This window comes from Balaenoptera borealis (genome assembly GCF_965194805.1).
Source record: "Balaenoptera borealis genome assembly, chromosome: 15".
Lineage (NCBI taxonomy): Eukaryota > Metazoa > Chordata > Mammalia > Artiodactyla > Balaenopteridae > Balaenoptera > Balaenoptera borealis.
This window is the reverse complement of record NC_138871.1, coordinates 67,764,421-67,780,340: the sequence shown is the minus strand read 5'-3', so window position 1 is coordinate 67,780,340 and position 15,920 is coordinate 67,764,421. Positions and strand designations below refer to the sequence as shown.

At 48.9% G+C, this 15,920-nt stretch overlaps 1 protein-coding gene across 1 annotated transcript in view; it reads left to right on the top strand.

The window, feature by feature from the left end:
• The first annotated feature begins 6,363 nt into the window (after positions 1–6,363).
• LCLAT1 (lysocardiolipin acyltransferase 1) overlaps positions 6,364–15,920 on the top strand; it is a 296,655-nt gene continuing 287,098 nt past the window's right edge. The window contains exon 1 of the mRNA XM_082356799.1: positions 6,364–8,813. The gene's annotated coding sequence lies outside the window, so the exon portion shown is untranslated. The remainder of the gene's footprint in view (positions 8,814–15,920) is intronic.

Here is a 15,920-nt window from a genome sequence, read left to right as displayed (position 1 = left end):
GTTAGCAGTTGCCTTATGTATTGAGGTGCTCCTATGTTGGGTGCATATATATTTATAATTGTTATATCTTCCTCTTGGATTGATCCCTGGATCATTATGTAGTGTCCTACCTTGTCTCTTGTAACATTCTTTATTTTAAAGTCTATTTTATCTGATACGAGTATTGCTACTCCAGCTTTCTTTTGATTTCCATTTGCATTGAATATCTTTTTCCATCCCCTCACTTTCAGTCTGTTTGTGTCCCTAGGTCTGAAGTGGGTCTCTTGTAGACAGCATATATATGGGTCTTGTTTTTGTATCCATTCGGAGAGCCTGTGTCTTTTGGTTGGAGCATTTAATCCATTCATGTTTAAGGTAATTATTGATATGTATGTTCCTATTGCCATTTTCTTAATTTTTATGGGTTTGTTTTTGTAGATCCTTTTCTTCTCTTGTGTTTCCCACTTAGAAAAGTTCCTTTAGCATTTGTTGTAGAGCTGGTTTGGTGGTGCTGAATTCTTTTAGTTTTACTTGTCTGTAAAACTTTTGATTTCTCGGTTGAATCTGAATGAGGTCTTTGCCGGGTAGAGTAATCTTGGTTGTAGGTTCTTCCCTTTCATCACTTTAAATATATTGTGCCACTCCCTTCTGGCTTGTAGAGTTTCTGCTGAGAAATCAGCTGTTAACCTTATGGGAGTTCCCTTGTATGTTATTTGTCGTTTTTCCCTTGTTGCTTTCAATAATTTTTCTTTGTCTTTAATTTTTGCCACTTTGATTACTATGTGTCTCGGCATGTTTCTCCTTGGGTTTATCCTGCCTGGGACTCTCTGCACTTCCTGGACTTGGGTGGCTATTTCCTTTCCCACGTTAGGGAAGTTTTTGACTATAATCTCTTCAAATATTTTCTCAGGCCCTTCCTCTCTCTCTTCTCCTTCTGGAACCCCTATACTGCACATGTTGTTGCATTTAATGTTGTCCCAGAGGTTTCTTAGGCTGTCTTCATTTCTTTTCATTCTTTTTTCTTTATTCTGTTCTGTGGCAGTAAATTCCACCATTCTGTCTTTCAGGTCACTTATCCATTCTTCTGCCTCAGTTATTCTGCTATTGATTCCTTCTAGTGTATTTTTCATTTCAGTTATTGTATTGTCCATCTCTGTTTGTTTGTTCTTTAATTCTTCTAGGTCTTTGTTAAACATTTTTTGCATCTTCTCGATCTTTGCCTCCATTCTTTTTTCGAGATCCTGGATCATCTTCACTATCATTATTCTGAATTCTTTTTCTGGAGGGTTGCCTATCTCCACTTCATTTAGTTGTTTTTCTGAGGTTCTATCTTGTTCCTTCATCTGGTACAAAGTCCTCTACCTTTTCATTTTGTCTATCTTTCTGTGAATGTGGTTTTCCTTCCACAGGCTGCAGAACTCTAGTTCTTCTTGCTTCTGCAGTCTGCCCTCTGGTCCCAATTAGTCTTAATTTGGAATGTAGAGAACATATCATGGGAAGCACACAGGCAGTTGTCAAGCTACTCCCCTGTATGATAAAATTCTTGAATTATTGCATTATAAACCGGTGCGGGGAGGAAGGTGCCATCTGGGAGCACATACAGGCTGCGCGGCGCAGGCGGGGGACAGGGCTGAGCGGTGGTGGCGGCGCTGTCCTAGGAAAGGGACTGGAGCGGGGGGACACCGAGGCGGTGATAGCAGCGTCAGGGGCACAGGAAGCAGCGGGTGGGGAAGGTGGAGGATCCCGAGCTGCTGTGCGGCGTGTGCTCACTTCCCATCCCTCCATCGGTCTTTATTGCTCATGGTGGGCAATATTATTCCCGTTTTACTGATGAGGAATCAGAGGCTCAGAGTGATAAATGAGTTGCTAATATGACTACAGCTGCCTTATGGCTTATAGCTCTAGTAAGCACTAGAGCCAGTGTTCAGCCCGCTCTGTTTTCATCCAAAGCCAGTGTTTCTCCATTGTACGATGCTGCCTCGAAAAGTCAGAGAAAATAAGTCCACGCTATTGTATTTCTTTCTCTGATTAGTATGACGTAGGCCACAAGACCCTGCCCAGTTCTAGCCCCCAGTCTCCATAACATTCCCCAAGGCCAGGGGCATAGCCACCCTCTAGCGCTGGGGCAGCCAGATGGAGGTCAGTTGGCCGGCTTCCAGGAGAGCAAGGCCAAGCCCCCTCCTCGCCTCCTCTCACTCTCCTCTCTGTCCAGACTCCACCATGAGGCTGTCCCAGACTCTCACCCTTCCCAAGCCACAGTAATCAAAGGAAGGGAGGAAAAGAGTGGTGAGCCGGTACCCCTTAGGCTGAATGGGTATTTTGGTTGGATGTTGAATTTACCTGAATGCTCTCGTGCTATTTTGGGAAGGCAGACATCCTAGGGAAACAGAAGTGGAAAAGACAACAGCTAAAGCAAAATCTAGAGCTCAGTTTTGGCCAAACAAGCCCCACACAGCCTAGGCAGGCCCTGTAAGCCCAAGTCAGGGCTGCGAGCTGCTAGGGCTGCAGGTGTCCGCTTTACCGGCAGGGAGCAGGAGATGTAGGAAAAGGGTCCTGCTGCAGCCCCCAGGTCAGTGACAGGATGGGAGCAGGGAGCACAGCCTGGCCTGCGTTGGAATTTCTGCTCCATCATTTAACAGCTGGGTGACCTCAGGCAAGTAGACTCATATAGACGATGGAGAGATTCCTAGCAGTTGCCCTGGGGTTTCTGGGAGAAAGCAAGTTAAATGCCAGGACCATAGCATGTTTTGTTGTTAGTAGAATGCTGACAAATACTGGCTATTCCTGCCTGAGCTCCGAGGGGACTAGTTAGTACGATGTAAACTGTGATTGTCCTTCTTCAATCTCATGTCTCCAAGGAACAAGGAACACAGGCAAACCCTGAGTGCAGCTTCTTCGGGAACTAAGAGAAGAAGCATTTTTCCATATTTGTCTCTTTCCCACCAGGGTTGGGGGAAACTCCTTTCTGAAGTGGGTCTGAGTTTGTGAGCTAGAGCAAACAGAAATAACTGTAATAGAAATGAAGGGTTTAGACATGTTGATATTTATTTCAGGTGAAAAATTTTCAGCTCCTGGCTTATGTGGCAATCTTTTCATCAAAGGGTCAAAGAGAAGGAGTAAAAGGAGAAAATCACATTTTTTAATGAGATTGGGAGTAAAAAATGGAAAAAACAGGCAGAACAAGTGTTGGTGAGGATGTGGAGAAATCAGAACAGTCATACACGGCTGGTGGGGATGTAAAATGCTGCAGCCACTTTGGAAAACAATTTGACATGTTCTTAAAATGTTAAACATGGAGTTATCATGTGACTCAGCATTTCCACTCCTAGGCATCTACCCAAGAGAAATGATTATGTGTGATCACACACAAACTTTTCCATGAATGTTTATAGCAACATGATTCCTAGTAGTTAGAAAATGAACCAACTCAAATATCCATCAACTAATAAATAAATAAACCAAAGCGGTATGTCCATACAATGGAATATTATTCAACTACAACAAAAGGAATGAAGTATGGATGCAGGCTCCAACATGGATCAACTGTGAAAGCATTGTGCTAAGTGAAAAAAAAAAAGCCAGACACAAAAGGCCAGCCACATATTGTGTGATTCCATTTATATCAAGTGTCCAGAATAAGCAAAGCCATAGCAACAGACTAGTGGTTTCCAAGGGCTTGGAGGAAGAGGAAATCGGGAGTGACTTCCTTTTGGGGTGAGGAAAATGTTGGGGATTTGTAAAGTGGTGATGGTTACACAACTCTGAAGAGTCTAAAAACCACTGAGCTGTATTTTAAGAGGCTGAATATTATGGTAGGTAAATTATATCTCAACAAAGCAGGAGAGAGAGAGCAAGAGATTGGGAGATGTCAAGTCCAGGATGTAAAAAGTAATAGAATTTGCTTTAAAGGAACAGGAGAAATAAAAGCCTGCACTGATGAGAATTCTAGGTTGTAGGGAACAATTATCTGATAAAAAATGTTTACCAGTTGGGATCAGTCACTGGGGAGAATTTGTTTAGAAAGAGAAAAAGAAAAAAATTCTGTGGAGCCAGGAGGGAAAGAAAAGGGAGACCACATCCCTTGCAAGCTCCCCGTGTGTAGTTTGATTTTGGTTTGTAGCCTGGGATCTTCCCATGCATCTTATCAATATATAGTATTTTGGTTCCAAATGGACCCTGCAAGACATAATTTATTTATTAGGGATTTATTGGGAATTTGTTGTACGCTACACACTGTGCGAGCACAGCGGGGAAAGAGGGGCTGAGTCAAAACCAAGAACTGCCTGCTGGCTGTCCCCGAGCCCTCCAGCCTCTGAGCTCACCTTTTCTTTTCTTTTAACGTCCAGGGCACCTGCCTAGCCCTCCCACCCCACTAGCAGTTATCCTTCCTGCCCAATCCCTGGGACTTCTGCAGGTACACTGCTCTCAATCCAATGTCTTATTTCCAGTGAATTCTTGATCAACACCCTCATAGGTCTGTCCCCTGGAGCCACCACCTGCTCTCCATGTGGCTTCACCCCACACACGGCATGTCCCTCTCCCTAAGTTCCCAGAAGAAGTACTGGCAAGACTATTGGTCTATCGACTTCTACCGTTTGGTAGAAATAGGGGGGATGAGGTAGAGCAGAGAAAGAGGAGAAGCCAGCAGGTGCCACGGAAAACAATAAACAGCGAAGGCAGGAGAGTCTGCTGTTGGGAGTATCTTGCTCCCCTCTTACCCACTTCTCAACCCCTTCCCTCTTTGCATCTTTCCAGACTCTTCTCTTCTGCATAAAGAAAGAATAAACCATCTCCTTCCTAAGACATCCAGTGGAACTGGCTGGAGAACATGTCAGAACCTGTAAGCCCAGGAGCTTAGCCTTCCCATCCTAGAAACAGACATCTGCCTGTGCCTTCGTCTGCTGAGCCCCTGGCCCTTGCACCTCACTGTGGTGGGAAGAATACGGCACCTTGACCCTACCCAGCCCTTCAGTTGTTCAGAAGCAGGTGAGCACATGTTGCTGGGATGGAGTGGGTGAAAGTTATAAGTCAGAAGCTTGAGATATTTTGGGGTGTTTTCCCAATACCCGCTCCCAGGTCCATAGAACTGAACAGATACCTAATTCTAAGGGGGAGAGGAAGGGGTGATGGCTAAAGGATAGACTCTGGGGTCCGACTGCCTGGGCTCGAATCCCAGCACCATCTTCTTGCCACTGTGCAACCTCGGGCGGGGGAGGGGCTTCCCTTCTCTGAGCCTCTCATCTGTGAAATGGGGTAGAAATGTACCTGCCGCACACAGTGGCAAGGCTTGTATGAGGTGACGCGTGTAACACAGAGGACCTGGCACAGAGTAGGTGCTCAATGAACACCAGCTGCCAATTAAAGGAAAAATAATCCTAATGGTGTTGATTCAAAAATTAATAAAAGAGCCCAGTTGCCTTGTTCAGTGAGGCACTCCTGGAAACAAAGTTTACGAAGAGGTTGGTATTGTGAAGCACGTCAGCTCCACAGCCACGGAAGTGCTGACAAGGCAGTGAGCTCCTGCTGCCTCCTGGTTTGCTGGAGAAGCTCCTCCCGGTCTGAGGGCCAGCGGCCCAGTCCGGAGATAACACAGTGGGCTCGGAGGTGGCCATTGTTCTCCGACAGGCCTGGCCCCAGCCCAGCTGGGACGAGCATTCCCTTTCCTGCATTCCAAGAGGCGACAGTCCCGAAAGATAATTAAAAATCAGCTCACAGGGGCACTGAGAGAAAGGTGCTGAGTGTGGAGCAGACAGTCCCCTCCGCGTGGTGTAGGGCACAGTCATCGGCTGGGTGGCTGTCAGCTTTGAACAGAGTCTGTGCCTCTCGATGACTTGTCGGCGATGGGGATCAGAGAGGCTCTCCAAGGTCAATTTTTAGAAGTCGGGTGGAATGCTTGACAAACACCTAGCACTTCACCTCATTTTACCCTGCATTTCCATGAAGATTCCAGAAAGTCTTGGTTTCAGTGGTGTCTCACAAGGGCTCATGACATGGGTCCTATGCTCACTCTCCCTTCCATCACTGGAAAAATTGAGGGGCAGAGAGACCAAGCAGGTGACACAGTGTGGCAGGGATCCAGGGGTCCAGAACCTCCCAGGTGTGTGCAACTGTGTGTGCTCAGCCTGACGCATCTCACCATGCATCAGTCTCTGTGACCAGACAGAGGGATGACTTAGTCTAGGCCAGAGGCAAGGAAGGAGGATATGATTTGCTTCCATCCCTGGGACCCTCCAGGGATGAGGCTGCCAGAGATGACCAAGGCTGCTGCAGGTGGGGCGCTGGCTGTGCTAACCTGCACGAGGGTCAGAAGGTGGCCAGCGTGGTGCCTGGATCTGGTCCAGGTGAAGTTTTCCTTCTCATCTGCCCTTTAAATGTCATTGTTTCCAGTTAGTGCCCTTAATGAGGGGTATTCCGTAGACCGGCAGGCAGAATGGACCCTGCCCAGCACACTGTTCTTGGCATTGACTAACTCTTTCTCCTCCACCACCACTCACATCACACGTGGTCAGAACAGAAGCTGCCATCTTTGTACAATGGGGCAATGGTCAGATTTGATTGGCCCAGATGTAGGACTTGACCTAAGACAGGGATCAAGTTGAGAGAGGACTTATTTTCTCTCCAGGTGTTCCAATCACAGGTAAAACTTGGAAGCTGTAGGCAGTCATCTTCTGCCATGTATTTTGGGAACAGAGAAAAATATAGTGAGAATAAAGTCAAATCACCCTAAGCTCTAATCCCGGCTCCACTACTTACTAGCTGTGTATCTTTAGGCAAATTAATTAGCCTCTCTGAGCCTGATAAATAAGAACACTGATACCTATCACAGAGGGTTGCCAAGAGGCTTAAATAATAATGACGTGTGTATCAGGAGCCAAACACTGAGACGTAATCAATAGTGATCCTCCTTCCTGTTTCCTGCCTTAGCTTCCAAGATGAGGTGAGATCAGGACAGCCAGGGTGATGTGGTCCTAATCCACTGTCTACATACAAACAGGGAGCTTAATAGAGCCCAAATACAGACAGGCTTTGCTGACTCGGGATTTTTTTCTACCATGTGAATATATTTATATGAAGATTTTCATGTAATTCAGTTGCAGAAACACTTATAAAGGAACACAAAGGGGAATTAAATGAGACTTATACTCTCACAGAAGCTGCATGTGACACCCACAAATTCTACAACAGTTGGCAGGGCCTGTGACCCGGATAATGTGATGGGATGATGCTGGTGCTTCCCCGGTCTATGAGGACCCTTTAAGTCAGGAAGGACTCACGTCACCCACTTCTGCTGGAGTGGGTTGTGCTATTAGCAGCCACTAGCAGGATTTTCTGTTGTCTCTCAGCTCCTCTGATGCCCTGAAAGCAAGAGAGGTTACTAGAATCTGCTAGAGAAGAGAGGTCATGTAGTCTCATAAACCGAGATAGCAGTGCTGTCATGCTGGGAGGACAGAGGTCTGTGGGCAGCAGTCAGCAGGGCAAGTGAAGGTGGGGCAGGCGAAGAGGTGGTGTCAGCTTACAGATGGGGCCAGGCCAGCATCGTATCCTCTTATTATTGATGACGCCCAATATATATTTTGCTCCTATCATGGGCTAGGTCTAGCACTACATGTTTTCTTTCCGTAGATTATTTCATCCTCGGACAATCCTATGGAGCAGGTACTATTTATATCTAAACTTTGGATGTTCAGGGAAGTAGAGTCTTGTTCAAGGTCATACTGCTGCTAAGTGGGGGGCCCAGGACCCTAACCCAGGTCTCTTGAAGTCCAGGCCCCGACGCGCCATTTCTGCATGGCTTCTACTGTTGAAGCTGAAAAGAGCCTTAGGAACCAGCCCTCTGGGACTCACTATGTGGTCTCTGGGCCTGTAGTATCAGCATCACCTGGCAGCTTGGTAGACTAATAGCATCTCAGACCCCACCCCAGAGCTTCTAAATTAGGATCTGCATTTTAACAAGAGCCCCTGGCGTTTTGTGCACACCTTCAAGTTTGAGAACCCCAGCTCCAGATTTCTCACGTGGTGTTCTCCAATCACTAGTGATCCAGGACGTTAATAGGAATGAAAAGCTTCATGGTCAAATGAGTTTAGGAAAAGGTGAGTTAAACAAAGCCAAACTGGCCTCTGTGTTCCTGGATCTCTCAGCGCCTTTAACAGGCTGATGTATATATTACGATGTGCTAACTGGGGGTGGGATTTACAGTATTCCCCAAACTTATTTGACCCTTGAGACATTTTTTTTTTTTTTGAGAAGCAGCTTGCCAAACCACTGTACTAAATAATTCACTTTTGGGAATGACTGATTTAGACCAACTGCCTTAGACACAGCTGTGGAAATGAGGTCCAGAGAGGTTGTGGGTTTGCCCAAGGTGGCAGTCAGCTGGCAGCTGAGCCAGGGTTGTGAGTCAGGCTTGCAGGCTTGGTGGACCATGCTCTTTCCAAGTTTCTGGGCTGGGAGGCCCAGAAATTTCTCTCTGATCCTGACCCATCCGCCTCCTCAACTCTTTTTCTCAGTTATGAGGAAGTAATCATGCCCCATGATCAAGCCGGATAGGAGGATGGAGTCAAATAGGTTAACCTGTGTCTGAGCTCCTCTCAAGAGGCAAAACCCCAGGCCCAAGATCCCAGAGCTCACAAGTGGAAAGCAAAGGAGGGAACGCAGGTGTGTCTGGTTCCCCTGCTCGGGGCTCCCGCCCTCCCCGGAGGCGGAGATCCTTCTAAGCTGCGTCCACACCAGGCAAAGCTGGGCCTGGAGACTCTGCGAAGAGTGAATGCTGAAGAAGGAGCTGGGTCTCCCTCGGACAAACCTTGGAAAGCTCAACCACAGGGCGCCCAAAAATGTGAGTCACAACGGAACCCTTGGGAGAAAAAAGGGACAGTGTGTATGTGTATGGGACAGGGCAGGAGAGCTTTTCTGGGCATTTAGAAGGGGGCAGGGACGGAGGAGGAGCCCACCACCTGGCTGAGGTGCTCTGGATCTCTGAAAGGCAACTCCTCCAGCTTCTACGAAAGGTTGAGTAGCTGGCAAAAGTTTGCAAGCCCTGCATCTGGGCATCTCAGGGAGAGGTCCGGTGAGAATGATAAGGTCACAGAGACAACTCCCTAATCTGCCAAAAAAAAAAAAAAAAAGGTTTATCTCCCCTGGGTGCTTCTACCTGCCTTCTGCCTGGACCTTCTCCTGGTTTCCCTTTATTGTGACCCCCAAGACACTTTCGTGTGATCCTTTGAACTCGGATCTAATCGTTACAGAGTTAAGTGGAAGTCATTCTGCTTGGCCACAGTCACTGAGGGAGCTTCCCTGGAGGAAGTAGGAAAGGAGACAGAGACAGCCCGACCCACTGGCAGGCTCTGTGCGCGGTGCTCTGCACCTGGTATCTCGTTCTCCCAAGAGGCCTGCGAGGAAGCACTATTTTCCTCCTCATCTTATAGGTCAGGAAACGGAGGCACAGAGAGATTAAGCAGTCAGCCTGAGGTCACCAAGTGAGAGGACCGAGATGTGAACTCACAGCTTTGGGGCTCTAACACCCTCTTAGGCAGGAGAATTTTTAGTCTGGGGAACCAGACCTAGGGAGATGAAACAAAGTGGGGGACAGCAACATCCATCCCCCCATGAGGGGCAGTCCAGGTCTGGCCCTCCACACCTGGACCCCTTGGACCACCAGCCCAGCAGCAGAACCACATAAGGTGAGACGCTCAGACCACATCCCTCACTGATTAAATCTGAATCCCCAGGTGGAGCCAAGGCATCTACTCATTAAAGCCTCACAGGTGATTCCAAGACACAGTCAGGCTTGAGAACCAACCTCCTGGCTTTATAGATGAGGACACTGAGCCCGGGGTGGGGAGCAGCCCTCCCGAGGACATGCAACCCACAACCCCAGTAAGGACCCCAACCAAGATCTTCTAATTCGTCATCAGCCGGAATGGCTTTTAGGATCACCTCTCCCAATGACTAACTGTGTAACCTTGAGTCATTTAACCTCACGATGAAAGTTGTAAATGTATTTAAACTCTTTCAATGGCAAAAGTGTTCCAGAAACAACGATGTTTTCCCTACCCAACCCCCATCACAAATTCAGCCCATTTTCTACTATCTAACAATGAACAGAGAAGATTCTGAACCAGAGTGGGATTGAGAATCTGACCATACTTGCGCCTTAAGGACAGGGCAGGACTCGGGGTGCCCTGGGAGTGTTACCTGCCCAAAGGAGTCCTGGGGAAGGACCCAGATGTCATACCAATCACCTGTGAGATGTGACTGGGGCGTGAGGAATGGGAGGGAGGATACAGGGCTGAGATCTCCACTGCTGAACTGGAAAGGCAGCCCAGAGCTGGGCAACTCCATCCCGCCAGGAAATGCAGGTAGTGCCACCAGGTGGACAGCGGGGCTTGGTCTGAAAGGGTCCTGGCAAGGTGCTCTCCAGACGGGGACTGCGGAAAGGCAGGTTAAACACGTGCTTCCCCTCCTGCATGTGCCTTTCCTATGTAAATAAACGATTGATTAAAACCCTAGTATAAATATCCTAAGCTGTTTAACAGTGTTTTTTTCCCAGCCCAGTGGAATTACAGGGGGATTTTCACTTTTTTGGTCCTCTGTATCTTTGATATTTAGCTTTTTCATAATAACCACTATGCTACTTTTGTCATTAAAAAATGAATTTTTAAATGCTGGTATAAATATTTGCAGAACACCAGTTACCTATGCTTTCAAATGGACTTTCAGGGAAAATCAGTCATTTGGAGAAAGATTTTCGAATGATGGCAACCTAGGCACGATTCCGTGCCCTCTCCCTTATCTTGGCTGTTTGAAACGACAGGTGCCTTGGTCCTGGGGCTGCCCTTCGCTCTGCCACTGGGAGCATTTCAGGCCCAATCAGCTCTTCTCTCCCCGCTACTGCTTTGTCATCACAAGCACCCTCTGCCTTCCTCCCCTCTCCACGCAGCTACGGGAAGACATCCAATCTGCAGGATCAGTTACCCCTTAACAAACGATAACTCTCAGTGCAGGAACAGGCAGAGGGAAGTGGCTGTAAAAGTATCATTGTGCTAACGAAACTTCACAGCTTTGTACCAGAAAGTGACCCAAAGTCTGGCTGCCCCCAGATATGACGTAGTGAGGAGACAGCCATTGGGAGCACTTCAAAATGAGAAACTTTCGGAAAAGGAAAGCAAAGGTGACCTAGGTGCACAGGGTTCCAGCCTCTGGGGCAGCCCCTCAGCTCCTTGGTGTTGTTCACCCTGGTCCTGTTGCTTTGCCCAGCCGGACACATGCAGGCCTGGGAACGCTCGGCCAAATCACATTGTGTGACCCTTAGCTAAGGGGCAGTCGTGGGAGCACAGGTCAGCTGTTGGTTTGGTGTGCACGTGCCCTGGGTGCGGGAGACACGCGTCTGTCTGCGTCGTGGGTGAGTGTGAGTCTAGTGCTTAATGTACACACTTTTCACACAACATGGTCCCCAAATATGCGTCAGCCACCTTGAGGCATGCTCACCCAAAGCGAGCATCTGTCCCTCTGCTCCTGGGAACTGATCCTCTGCAGCTGGTGGGACTAAATGGGAGGCAGTTTGTCAGAGACCCCAACATGGTACCTTCTGAAGGAGGAGTCAAAGTGATTTTGACCATTCACTATCTCTCCTTGTTCACTGATTTCGGAGAGTAACCCCCTATGAGATGTGACTCCCTCAAGTGTAGGACCCCCAGCTGCTGCCAACATTCCTTTGTTCTCTTCTCATCCAGCTCCAGACCCTTGTCCCCAGGCTTTGACTCCACCCCAGGCCTTTGCCCGGGATGGAAATCCAACTTCTCCATCACAGGGGATACCCGGGGTATCTGGGTTGGATCAGAGGTCACCAGAATTTGGGGGGAAGTGTCTTCTAATCCTGTAATGGCCTTTGGGACTCAAGGGCCTGGTATTTCATGGAAAAGGCATCACCTTTCTCATGGAACTCAGCTGGAAGGGCTCCTGCTCACAGGTGCCAACCTCTTCATAGCGACAGGAATCTGAACTATGAAGACACTGGATGGGGGACAAGGCCCTGGGCTCCGAGACAGATGAAGTGTTTCTCTGGAAGGAATCTTGGCCTCTTGCAGACCTGGGAAGTGCCAGGGCTTAGCTCCTGAGTGAGGAGAGCTGGTGCTGACAGCTGGGGGTCAGGGCTCTGGGGGGCACCCGTTGTGCAGGAGCCAGTGGGGCTGGGGCAGGAGGAGCCCTTCCACAGGTATGGGTGGAGGGGAGCTCCGGATTCTGCAGACACCCCCAGGCTGGCCCCTCTAAGGGCTCCTGTGCTGTCAGAGCCATTTCACAAGCACCTGCCATGGTTATCAGCTCAAGCCCAGTGCTTCTGGAGTGTGGAGAGAGGGCAGGGGGGCGGGGGGTGGGGGGAAGCTGCGGTGGGCTTCCTTCCAGGAAGCTCTGTGGCCTAGAGGAGCCTGAGAGTCACAGGACACTGTGCATTCACCCCAGAGTTGTCCCCACCCTGCTGGCTCAGAGCACACACTTGAGGTCTGGATGGATGAGGTTCCAATCCTACTCCTGCTGGGTACCATCTGGGTGCTGTGGATAAGTCACTTGACTTCTCTGAGCCTCAGTCTTCTCACCTGTAAAGTGGGGATAATGACACCATACTCGCAAGGTCGTTGTAAGGCTACAAGAGAAAAGGGACAAAAGGTGCAAGGTGTGTGGTAGAGTGTGAGCCTGCTGGGATAGGCTGGGCCACACACTGGGGGGGGGCAGGATAGATGGGGGCCCCAGGCGATGAAAACGATCTTTGCATCCTCAGTGATGTCTTCTGTTTGCTTGTATCTAATAAAGGCTTTGAGGAAAGGCGAGAACTCCCTGTGAGGAGAGGACGGGCTCTAGACCACACGGCGTTGGTGGAGGAGGTGCGGAGGGCAGCGTGCGCAGGGACCCGTCCTCCTGGGTGCCGTGGGGTCTGCCTACGTACTTTTGACATCCCACGTATCAGGGAAAGACTCCCATTGAGTAAAACCGTTTATTTATGAAATGAAGGGATTGGATGGGCTGAACTTCAAACTCTGTCCAAGTACAATCTGGTGTCTCTGGATACCCTGAGCCTGAGAACCACCCTATCTATACAAGCACACGTGTACACACATACACACACGCTCACAGGGATGCACAGTCACTCACACTGATGCACACATTGCATCCCCAGGTTCAGGTCAGAAGCTGATGTTTGTGGAAAGCTATGGGCTTGTGCGCCGGCCTCAGGCACATCTTTGCTGCTGCTGTTAGGGTGAGAAAAGGACTAAGACAGGGACCCCTCTCTGCTCTGGTTGCTCTGCGTTACCCCGGCAGCAAGGTGGGCAGTTAGACCAAGAAGAATGCAACAAAGAGGAGGCTGGAGATCTACCCTCCAGCCAGCAGGCAGGGATATAGGGCCTTGGCTTTACTGCATCCCCAGAGGTACCCTAGAGAGGACAAAATGCTGGGCTCAGCCCAGGAAGGCCCTAGAAGACCAGCCAGTGCCCGGGTCACACCTTCGTGCTCAGGGTAAAACCAGGGGGATTCAGGGGGTGATACTTAGTCATCTTCCTACAGCTCTCCTGCCCTGGGAGCAAGCAGGGTGGCTCCTGATAGTAACAGTATTGAGCCATTCAGTGATTCATCTGTTCACCTCTCAACCATTTCTGAAGCAGACCCATATCCTGCTTTGAGGAAGCTCAGAACTTCTATCCCCCAATGTTTCCTGCACTGCTGACTTCCCAGCAGGATGAAGGAGGCCTTCTCCTGGAATCTGAGCGTGATGTGGGGAGGCGTCCGTGCAGCAGAGTCCAGTGGAGGGCAGTGTTTGCAGCCTCTGGGTTTTGAGTGTTGCCCCAAGCCTTGGGGTAGAGAAGACTCTCCTTTGCCCTGTACCTCCCACACCTTGTCTCCATCCTGTGCCTTCTCAGTTGAGGCCAGGCTGGAACAGACCTCTCTAACTGTCACCCACACGCCCCAGCAATCGTACCGCAAGTCAGACCTACATAGATGCTTCCACACAAGTGTTAATTAATAGACACACTGTAGGGGCACAGAAGGAAGGGGTTAGAATTCTGGCCTGGGGAGTCGAGGGAGACTTTGTGAAGGAGGGAAGAGGCGGACTAGGCCTGAGAGATGGCTAGGATATTGACAGGGGCTGAAGGAACTTTGTCAGCAAAGGCTCGGAGGCAAGAACAAATGAGGGCTGAATGCATTCCGATACAGGCCTCAGATGGCTCTGTGACTTAGGACAAATCACTTCCCTGTACGTGGTTGAAAGCACATGGTTTTGGAATCCAAAAGATCTGGCCGTGTACTAAGCATGTGACTGTAGATAACTTGCTTAACCCCTCTGAGCTTCAGTTTTCTCATCTGTAAAATAGAGATATAACCGCCTACAGTAACCATTTCACAGGGTGTCTGAGCTTCGAATACGTTATCACGTAAAGCAACTCACTGCCTGCTCAGTACGTGGTAGGCAGTAACTACTATGTCTCCTCCTGTTCCTTTTCCTTCCTTCTTTTGGCCTCCATTTTTCCTTCCCTAAAATGACGAGAAGCTGCTCTGCCCCCATCCCACTGATATTCTTCTCAGGGGACTGGTGGGTCCTCTGAGAGAGCCCCATTCCTCAGGAGCAAGCGGCACGGCGTGGGACTGGGGAGAACAGGGCGTGAGCTAGGCGAGCATCAAATATACACGATTTCCCCAAAGAGAGGTGCCTTTAGACCACATCAGGAGGTGAGGCGTGAGCGCAGAGCTAAGGATGGAGCTGGGAAGCAGCAGGCAGAGGGAAGGAAGGGATAGAAGAGAGCCAAGTTGTTTTTCATTTGCAGAACTTCCAGTTCCGGCCAAATAACATCTTTAAATACTATTGACATGACAAAGCTAAACTTCTTGGCTTGGGCTTGAATTTTTTCTGTTCTTTTTTTAAATCCCAAATTGAAGAATGTGTCTGCTTTAGAACTGTGTCTGTCAGCCCAGTCCTTTCTGCCCACAAGGGTCCAGCTCAGAGCTAGTCCAGTTCGCCAAGGTCAAGGAGTGATTACCTTCGCTCCGGCGATGCACATGTGGGGGAGGAAGTTGAACGCTGCAGAAGGCCGGGCATGCAGGTTCTCCTGGAGGAAAGCGAGCCTTCCTGACACCCTTTCTCCTATCACTCTCCCACTCCTGTTTTCCTTCGTCCCTGTGTGTGTATCATGCCTGTGTGCTGTGTCTGATGGGGGGTGGGTGGGGACACGTTCCAAACAGGGAAGAATTTTCACATCTGTCTGCAGCTAGGACTGCAAGAATCAAGTGAAATGAAGAAAGTAAGCAATCAGTCCAGTTCTTCAGGTTTTAAAGTACTTCCACCTAAAATAACCAGGTAATTGAGGTTGGAGCGGGTGGTCTCTTCTGCTCGAATTACCCATAAAATTGCCTCCATTTTCCCGTTCACTTTGTGTGGATAAGACATCCAGGTCAAGGAACACAGATATTAAATAAGGCACATAAATAACGTTTCCCACCCCTCCCACCCCAGTCTTTCAACAGGTGGCATGTTTAGTCACTTCATCAAAACAAACATTTGTCTTGCAACAAATATTTCTTGGGCCAGACCCCATGCTAGGTACTGGGGATACAGTCATGACTAAGCAAACACGGTCTTTGCGCAGAGAGAGTGTATATCTTGGAGAGGGAAAAAGATAAAAATAAGTAAATGAACAAATACGATGATTGGAAACTACAGTTAAAGGTCAGAATGAGTCATAAATTTTTCTGTGCTTGTTGTAAGCAATGTTTGGCAACTGTCCACAGAAATAACTAACACCTTTGCGTGAAGTCAGATCTGCCTGTGATCAGACCTGGCTACTCACCCCATCACCACCAGCAGCCCCTCCCCGGGTCAAGGGCTCCACTCAAGGCTGTACTAAGTTAACGGGTTTGCAGGGAAAATCAGTGACTCTGGCACGAGAAGCTCTGAGCC